The sequence below is a fragment of a genome, unplaced genomic scaffold (assembly GCF_019419815.1).
Source record: "Pyrus x bretschneideri cultivar Hongxiangsu unplaced genomic scaffold, Pyrus_bretschneideri_v1 Contig9, whole genome shotgun sequence".
Taxonomy (NCBI): domain Eukaryota; kingdom Viridiplantae; phylum Streptophyta; class Magnoliopsida; order Rosales; family Rosaceae; genus Pyrus; species Pyrus x bretschneideri.
This window is the reverse complement of record NW_025999831.1, coordinates 6,730,186-6,740,308: the sequence shown is the minus strand read 5'-3', so window position 1 is coordinate 6,740,308 and position 10,123 is coordinate 6,730,186. Positions and strand designations below refer to the sequence as shown.

Genomic DNA, 10,123 nt, shown 5'->3' with positions numbered 1-10,123 from the left:
AAGAAAAGAAAAAAAACATGTAGACGAGTGAAAAAGGGGTAAATGGGTAAAAAAAAAGGATAAATGAGTTCAAAAATGGCTAAACGGGTAAATGGTTATGGTTAAATGGGTACACGGTTATGAGTATGGTTAACCGTTTATGCAATTACCCAACGGTTATGCGAGTATGAACATAAACGATTATGGGTAAATAACCGCGGTTACCCGCCCGTCATAACCGTTGCCCATCCCTAAACCAATGTTAAATAGTAAATTTTTTGTAAGAGAATGTACGCAATATTTTGTAGTACATTATTCCGCGAGGTTCTGGGTTTTAAGGCTGGTATTGATGAAATGATTGTGAAGATTATGATGATAAGGATATTTAAGAGTTTAATCTATTTTTAATATTTAAATCACAAATTATGAGTTTTTAATTCCATAAATATAGGTAACTGCAATTTCAAAATTTTAAATTAAAAAAATAACATACATTAATACTAACTTGCTGAGGTGTACATAATTCAAGGACTTTAATCAAACAGTGAAAACCAATAAGGTTTAAATTAAAGAAGTAAGGACCTCATCCAAAAAGTCTCCTTTTGCATCGGAAGTCTTATGATTCTCAAACATCCATTCATTTGTATTAAACAAAGCAATCTGACCTCTAGTTATGTGATTTCCTTATTTTTAGAAAGTGGTCGACTATACAAATCGTTCCACCAAGCTGCTGGACCAGAGAAATACTGATGCAGCTCTCACTGCTTTAGGTCTAGTTTCTGAGGCCTTGTCAGTTAGCTCTTACTCAGAAACATTACTTGAAATGAAGGCAGAGGCTCTGTGTTTGGTATGTGCTTAGTGCCATATTAACTGCACGTATATATTTTAGTTTCTTTTGCTAAATCAGTGAGAGTGGTGGTGGTTGGTGCTTGTGTACATTATGTATTTGTCCCCTTACGTTACCACCATGTTGGTGTACTTCCCCCCTACACTGGTGGTTTCCATCTCTCCAAACCCCAAGTTTTGGTCTCAGTATTGTCTATATTTTGTGGTATTTTGCAGTTGCAGAGGTATGAAGAGGCAATTCGTCTGTGTGAACAGAGTATGGCATTTGCTGATAGTAATTTTTCCGGATATGAAATTTATCAAGTTAAGTTGTGGAGGTGGTTCTTCATATCCAAGTCCTACTTTCACTAGGGAAGGCTTGAGGCAGCTCTTGATTTACTCGATAAACTCGAGAAAGTGGGACAAAAGAGATGTAATACACGAGTTTTCCATGCAGCTTAACTTTTGTAATTTCTAGATTAATCAGGGAAGTCCTTTTACTAAAATTTAACTTACTGAATGTAATTTTAATTGTGTAGGTTCAAGTAAGAAACTGGAATCATCTATTGAAGGAAAGAATCACAACTGATCACAACTGATTTGGTGACATCCTGTAATTGCTGTCATTAAGTCAATTTACCTAGAATAGGTCCTAGAATAGTGGATCGTATCATATGTAAATTGTATATATACTGCAAGTTTTTACACAATGAAATATACAGATATTATTCTCATTATAAAATTCTTCATGGTATCAGAGCATTTGCTCTTGAGGACCTAGAAGTTCATACAAACGAATACCTCATGGCTGGTGACGAAGAGCAGAGACTCATTGAACCCAGAAAGGGCTCGAACTCTTCCAAGACCTCAGAATCATGGGAGAATTCCAATCATCCTCTTTTCCTCCATCACTCGGACCAACCAGGTGCTGTCCTTGTTTCACAACCACTGATGGAAGACAATTATACGACATGGGTGCAGTCAATGAACACGGCACTCACTATCAAGAACAAGAAGGGTTTTATTGATGGAACCTTATAAAGGCCGACTCACAATTCTGATGAACAACTGCAATGGGACCGATGCAACGTTCTTGTCAAAACCTGGTTGCTAGGAGCCATGTCAAAAGACATCTCGAGCAGTGTCATTCATTGCACGGATGCTAGAGATATGTGGTTAGAATTACAAGAGAGATTCTCCCACACAAATACAGTTTTGTTGTTCCATATAGAGAACGGCATACATGAATGTGAGCAGGGCACAAACTCAGTCACTTCCTTCTTCACAAAACTCAAAAGTCTATGGGATGAAAAGGATGCTCTCTGTGGTTTTCCTACTTGTACCTGTGAAGCAGCAGCTGAAGTTAAGAAGTTCATGGAGACGCAAAAGACCATGAAATTTCTTATAGGACTTAATGAGAATTTTGCACAGACCCGCAGCAACATCATAGGGTTAGATCCACTTCCGAACTTGAACAAAGCTTATGCGATGGTACTACGTCAAGAGAAGCAGGCAGAGACTACTGCTGGCAAGTCCACGACACCACAAGAATCTTCTGCTTTTGTTGTAAAGAAAGCGAGTCGTGATTTCAAGTCTATAGAAGGAGAAGCAAAATTCTGTGAAAAATGCAACATGACCAACCACAACACAAAGAACTGCAGAGCCCATCTCAAATGCACATATTGCAATGGGAAGGGACATACATATGACTACTATCGAAGGAGGAAGAATACTACCGAAAGTGGCCAAGCAAGATCAAAAGAAAATCATGTAGCCCCTCAAGATGATCAAAAGGAAGCTGTGAGTGACTTCCCTTTTTCACGGGAAGAGTGTCACCAACTTCTCAAGATGCTCAAAACGAAGGCTGTTTCAGCCAATTTGGTCGGTAACATTCCCAATTATGAAGAGCTTTCAGGTAAACTTTTCTCCCTTGCACAGAATAGTAAGGAGCCAATATGGATAATAGATAGTGGTGCCAGTGATCATATTGTTTGTAATCCCAGCTTGTTTACCTCATTCAAGGCAGTCTCTAATCGTTGGGTCAAACTTCCCGACAGTACCACAGCACATGTCACTCATGTTGGCACCGTAGCCTTCTCACCACATTTTGTTCTTCACAACGTTCTATGTGTACCCTTGTTTTACCTTAACTTAATCTCTGTGAGCAAACTAGCGTTCGACTCCTTCCAGATTACCATCTTTCTAAGACAAATTTGTGTCATACAGGACCTACAATCGGGGAAGATGATTGGGATGGGAACTGAGAGGGAGGGACTCTACCGACTCAACCTACCAAAGAAAGGAACATGCAATGTGGTGCACACCAACTCAGACAGTTTATGGCATGAACGACTTGGGCACCCTTCAAATAAAGCGTCTTCATTATTTTCATTTCTTGCAAATAAAGCTTGTGATTCAAGCTCTTGTTCTATTTGTCCTTTAGCCAAACTTACTAGACAACCATTTCCATTAAGTACTACTCGTAGTGCATCTTGTTTTGATTTAATTCACATTGATATTTGGGGAGGTTATCATGTTCCAACTTTTTCTGGTGCACAATATTTCCTAACAATTGTCGACGACCATTCACGAAGCACTTGGGTGTATTTGATGAAACACAAGTCTAAAGCACGCACTCTCCTCATCCATTTTATTCATTTGGCAGCAACTCAGTTTGGTAAACATGTTAAGGTCGTTAGGAGTGACAACGGTCCGGAGTTTAAGATACCCCAGTTTTATTCTTCTTACGGCATTATCCACCAAACTAGTTGCGTCAACACACCACAACAAAATGGTGTTGCTGAACGCAAACATCACCACTTGCTCAATATAGCCAGGGCCCTCCTTTTCCAAGCCAATTTGCCAAAACCATTTTGGGGAGATGCCATACTTACAGCGGCTTACTTGATTAATCGCACACCAACTCCAATTCTTCAGGGAAAAACACCTTTTGCAAAACTTTTCCATAAGGAACCCAGTTATTCTCATTTAAGAGTCTTTGGTTGTCAATGCTTTGTATCCACACATCCAACCCGTCTTAGTAAGTTTGACCCTCGATCAACGGAGTGCATTTTCCTTGGCTATCCACACGGTCAAAAGGGTTATAAAGTTTATAACTTGACAACTAAGAAATCCCTAGTTTCAAGGGATGTGGTTTTCTTTGAGAATGTTTTTCCTTTCCAAACAAATTCGGAGTCTCCTCCATCCTCCAATACTGATTTGTTTCCTTCTCTAACTCGTCTAGCCCATTATGATAATCCTTCAATATCACCACTTCCTTCTTCCAATCCCACACGTCACTCTCCACCTACAATCTCTCACAATCCCCCGTCTTCCGCTGACCATCATCATAATCACTCTCCTTTCACGTCTCTCTCATCTTCAGAACCTGTTTCCTCTAATATCAACCTTCCTAACTTGGACCCAATCTCATCTGATCAGATTCACTCACCTTTGCCTCCTGCCCAGTCTCCACCACAACCTCGCAAGTCTTCTCGCGCCACGAAGCTTCCTACCGCATTGCAGGACTTTCACATTGATGCGGCCCTCCCCTCACGTCTCGCCCCGTCATCTTCTTCGGCTGAGGTCACCACTCCTGGTACGGCTCATAGTCTCTCCCATGTTCTTTCTTATGCCAACCTTTCTTCTCCTCATCGCACCTTTACTACTAATATTACCCTGCAAAGAAAACCTACATCTTTTACTCAGGCAGTTAAAGACCCCCAGTGGCGAGAAGCGATGCGGCTCGAGGTTGAAGCACTGCAAGCTAACAAAACCTGGAGCTTAGTTCCACCACCGGCTCACAAACGACCAATCGGTTGTAAATGGGTGTACAAAATCAAGTACAACCCCGATGGAACCATTGAACGCTATAAGGCCCGGTTAGTGGCCAAGGGTTACAGCCAAGTGGAAGGCCTTGATTATAAGGAAACGTTCGCGCCAGTTGCTAAGCTCTCCACCGTTCCAGTGTTGCTCAGTATCGCAGCTCAACAAAACTGGCATCTACACCAACTAGATATGAATAATGCGTACCTGCATGGAGACCTCCATGAAGATGTATACATGCACCTTCCTCCTGGCTTCGAACGAAAGGGGGAGAATAAGGTCTGTCAGCTACACAAATCATTATACGGCTTGAAGCAAGCCTCCAGGCAATGGTTTGTGAAGCTCTCCTCAGCCCTCAAGTTAGCCGGTTTCAAACAATCATGGTCTGACTATTCCATGTTCGTCCGAAGCCATCAAGGTATCTTTACAGCTTTATTGGTTTATGTGGACGATGTAATTCTCGCAGGGAACAGTTTAGATGATATTATGAGGACCAAAAGCTTTCTATCAAGCCACTTCAAACTGAAGGATATGGGACAGTTGAAATATTTTCTTGGGTTGGAAGTAGCGAGGTCCAAGCATTGCATTGCATTAAGTCAAAGAAAGTATGCATTGGAAATACTTGAAGACACAGGATTCCTTGGTGCAAAACCTTCACGTTTTCCAGTTGATCAAAATATAACTCTGACACAAGGAGATGGAAGACTGTTAGAAGACGCATCTCAATATCGAAGACTTGTTGGACGCCTCATTTATCTGACAATCACAAGACCGAACCTCGTGTATGCAGTTCATATACTTAGTCAATTCATGGATAAACCAAGACAACCTCACTTAGATGCTGCTCATAAGGTGTTGAGATACCTCAAACAGACGCCAGGTCAAGGCATTTTCCTACCTTCAAAAGGGTCATTGGAATTAAGAGCATATTGTGATGCGGATTGGGCACACTGCAAGGACACTAGAAGGTCAATAACGGGTTATTGCATCTTCCTTGGACATGCTCCCATTTCATGGAAAACAAAGAAACAAAGTACGGTCTCACGTTCGAGTGCAGAAGCTGAGTATCGTTCTATGGCCACTGCTTGTTGTGAGATCACATGGCTGCAATATATTTTAAAAGACTTGAATATTCAACATTTGCAGCCAGTCAAGTTGTTCTGTGATAACAAGGCCGCAATACACATAGCATCTAATCCTGTGTTTCACGAAAGAACCAAGCATATAGAAATAGACTGCCACATTGTAAGAGAGAAAGTGCAAAAAGGATTGATTCAAATAGAACATATAAGAACCAAGGAACAACCAGCAGACATTTTTACGAAGCCCCTGAGTTCAAATCAGTTTTCAACATTGCTGGACAAGTTAGGAGTGATCAATATCCACTCTAACTTGAGGGGGAGTATTGAAGGAAAGAATCACAACTGATCACAACTGATTTGGTGACATCCTGTAATTGCTGTCATTAAGTCAATTTACCTAGAATAGGTCCTAGAATAGTGGATCGTATCATATGTAAATTGTATATATAATGCAAGTTTTTACACAATGAAATATACAGATATTATTCTCATTATAAAATTCTTCATCATCAGTACCATTATCTGTCACCATACGTGAACTTTTACGCCACAAGGTATGCAGTCTGTTGCTTTAATTTCTTCTCATTTGGATGGAGGATTGGCAGACACTGATAGATGCTATCTATGGTTATGTGCTTAACATATCATGTATAGCATGTGTTTTGTCAATTGTGAAGCACACAATTTTAACATATCTTGAATGCGTTTCCTTATTTATAATTTTTATAGTTGATTTTTTTAAGCACAAGGGTAATATTGGTAGTGAATATGTATAGCATGTGTAGTGTCAATTGTGAAAGATACAATTTTAGCATATTCTGAAAGGTGTTTTTTGGGGGGTATTAAAGAGAAGATTGGTAGCGTATACACATCCACATCAAACCTTCATTATGATAGTTTTCATTCTCAGTTGATGGTTTCAAATGATATTTTTATTAGTCCAACTTGATCAACAATGACAAGAGTTCCTCATTCTGGAAGATGAAAGTTATAAATATTAAGGTCACTTACCTGAAAGGACATGACAGAAATGAATATTTTCTGGCTATTCAAAATCCTCTAATTAAAGGGAAAATGAATATAGTAAAATTGGCTAGGTCTTTTTCGACTAATCAAACATTGCAGTTTGGAACTTCTCTGACCATGCATAGTGTAAGTATGTAACCTGAATCCAAATTAGGGAAGGAAAGAAATGCTTAAGCTATGTGCGGTCAGAGAGGTTCCAAAATGCAGTGGTTTAATAATTGGGGATGGTTCATCAAACTGGTTTACTCCTTTGTTTGGTTGAAGCTTTCTCTTGGTGCGTGTTGATTGAAGTTGATAGTCATTTTATTGTAATGATTGTTATTTACAACTTTGTTTTTCTTTTGCTTTTTCTGTTCATAACTGTTCTTGATCATTTGAGTAAGCTATCAGTCTGATGACCATTCTGATAATTTTGAGCATTTGAGGTAATTATGAAGGTTCCAAATGAATGCAATGAACTAATGTCACAGCTCTTATAAAAAATAGAATGCAGGCAATGAAGCATTTTGGTCAGGAAGCTATACAGAAGCAGTGGTGCATTATACTGTTGCTTTATCTAGCAATGTTGGATCTCGCCCCATTTTCAGCTATCTGTTTGTGCAACCGCAGTGCAGCACATCAAGCATTGGGTCAAATTACTGATGCCATTGCAGACTGCAGTCTTGCCATAGCTCCTGATGGCAATTATGTAAAGGTATGCCATGAAAGTTCATTTCAAAGTAAATACAGCATAAGCATGTGTGGGTAAACTAAGAATGAATCTGCCCTTTCCTCTTTGATGATAGGCTGTCTCCTCACAAAGACCCTTTCTTTTACCTGATTTCTAATTAGTAAATTTCAATATACCAATCCACTAAACTTTGACAAAAATCAGTAAAAATAATTTTATTGGAATTATATCAAAAAACAAATAAAAATAAAAATCATTATACTCATTTTCCGTTTTACTTTAAGATAAAAAAAGAAGAAAACTGCAGTTCTAATTTTGGCAAGAATAATATCTGATATTCCAATTAATTGTGCCAAATGTAATTTGTTCAAGCTACAATGTGTGCAACTAAGTCCTGAGCCCTACTAGTTAATTATGTGATATTCCAATTGATAGTGGTTTTCCTAATTTTGGCAAGAAATCAGTGTATTCTGTTAAGTGTTAGCTGTATTCATACGTGGTCATCCTGAGCACTACTAGTTATAGTTTACGAGAACCATCATGTGAGTATTAATAGTCTGAGCTTCTTAGCACTGAATTATACTTAACTTGAATTAGATCCTCAGTAGTTTTGTTTCTGATTTTCTTATAACAGGCAGTTTCTAGAAGAGCCACATTACATAAGATGATACGAGACTATGGAGAAGCGGCTAGTTATCTCCATAGACTTGTATCCATTCTGGAAAACCAATCTAATGACATGGCCAAAGAGTCTGGCTCACTAGGTAGATCCAGTGGCAGTGAAAAAGAATTACGTGATGCTCATCGACATACGCATCTGATGGAAGAAGCTAAAAAAGGAATCTCCTTGGATTTTTATCTCATTTTGTAAGTTCCTAGTATACTAATGCCTTCACAGCTTAGTAATTTATTACCTTGCACATATGATGCTAGAAGCCTTGTGCATTCTTCCTGAATCAGTTACAATACAGTTAGCATTTCATAAAATATGGACTGCTGTCAACAAATTTAGGGTTCTAAAAGTTAATGAAAAGATAAGACTGATTTTGTCAAATGTAATTAGGATAAGAAATCTCTCATTATTCTTAACAGTTAGATCAAGGAAAAAGTTATAGATCGAAAGCAGGAAACTCAAGGGCAGTTTCGAAAGCATATTGACACTTCTTTTATAATGATGCTAAGAAAAAGGATAAACTTATGGATATTCAAGGGCGTTTCAGCAAAAAGAAAACAAAGACATGATGGATACAAGAGCAATTATATTTGCTGAGCATACATCAATTAGCATCGTAGAGAACTTGTACTACATCAGATGGTATCTATGCATTCTTGTGCATTCATGTACAAGTAAAAAAAAATGTTACAGGTGTGATTCAAGTTGTTTTAAAACAGAACTTAGGCAGTCTCCGATGATTTTGCCAAAGATCTTGTAGTGGTTTGAAAGTCTTACTTTGCTATATGCTTGTGGGACGAAAGTTTTACAGTGCCAACGGCAAAATAATCTGGAGGAATAGTCTGTATTTGTGACAATTACATTTTAGGCCTACTTGGTCTTTGATTGTGCGTCATTCCATGCCCAGATGTTGGAGTCTGTTACGGCGCTAATAGTTTTATGGTCAGATTTCTATGTAAACAAAAAAGGCTTAGTTGAGTTTAGAATGTTATGCCTATTTTCCTGTGACTTTTTTCCAATGAGTTCTTAATATAAATCTCAATGCCAGGGGAATTAAGCCATCCGATGAGAGTTCTGATATTAAGAAGGCTTACCGTAAGGCAGCGCTGAAGCATCATCCTGACAAGGTTATAAACTTTTATACCTCCTGTTCTTGTTTAAGCTGTGTTTTCTGTACATTTTACCCTGACATTCTATTCTTTCGGATCTTTATGTTTTTTGGTCGGATTTAGGCTGGCCAGTTCGTAGCAAGGAGTGAGGGTGGAGATGAAGGGCAACTCTGGAAAGAAATCTCTGCAGAGGTTCACAAGGATGATGACAAGCTCTTTAAAATGATTGGAGAGGCATATGCAGTGCTTTCGGACCCTACGAAGGTTTTTCCCCCCATGATCTGCGCTAATTGATAGTTATTTACTTTTAAGAGAAACATATTGATCATTGCACTACAGATTTAATTTGAAACATTTTATATAGGATACTTATTGATCTACCAGCTTTGCCAATATTTATTATTTGCTTTTTTCAGGCATATTCTGCCCTTCCTTATCTTTAATAGTGACCTTAGCTTCCTTTGATAAACAAATTTCGGCGCTCATTTTGAAAACTTCATAGTTGCTGAATTACCGATACAGAAACTGCAGTTTAAAAATTGTGACTCACTCTTGAAGATTATTTGTTTTGCATATTTTTTTCCCCTTTCAAATTGGTCATGTTTTGCTGTAATGTAAAAGGTTGATACCAAGTTGAAGCAAAGTTTCGTACTTTTGACAATTGAAGATCCCCGTCCAGCATGACGACTGAAACAACATTCATTTTTATAACATGCCTTGATTTTTGTAAATTTTGTAGTAATTTTAGAGGATAGTATAGCTGGTAACATATCCAGTTGGAAGCAGCTACTTGGTTTGAAGTACCGGTAGATGCTTCAACCAGGATTTAAACCATGCATTTTACTAAATTAAAACCTCCGTTCCTGTTTTTTCTCTGCCAACAGCGGTCACAGGTAGGATCTTCAGGAGGAGATGAGAAAAGTAGAATTTGAAT

General features: G+C 38.5%; 2 long non-coding RNA genes across 2 annotated transcripts; both read left to right on the top strand.

The window, feature by feature from the left end:
- Positions 1-639: 639 nt before the first annotated feature.
- Positions 640-1,394, top strand: LOC125473508. The gene is made up of 3 exons (XR_007255387.1): positions 640-826; positions 1,042-1,237; positions 1,344-1,394. It is a non-coding gene; the product is annotated as an uncharacterized LOC125473508 (long non-coding RNA).
- Positions 1,395-2,575: 1,181 nt separating this feature from the next.
- On the top strand, positions 2,576-3,330 carry LOC125473493. The gene is made up of 2 exons (XR_007255368.1): positions 2,576-2,719; positions 3,031-3,330. It is a non-coding gene; the product is annotated as an uncharacterized LOC125473493 (long non-coding RNA).
- Positions 3,331-10,123: the final 6,793 nt, after the last annotated feature.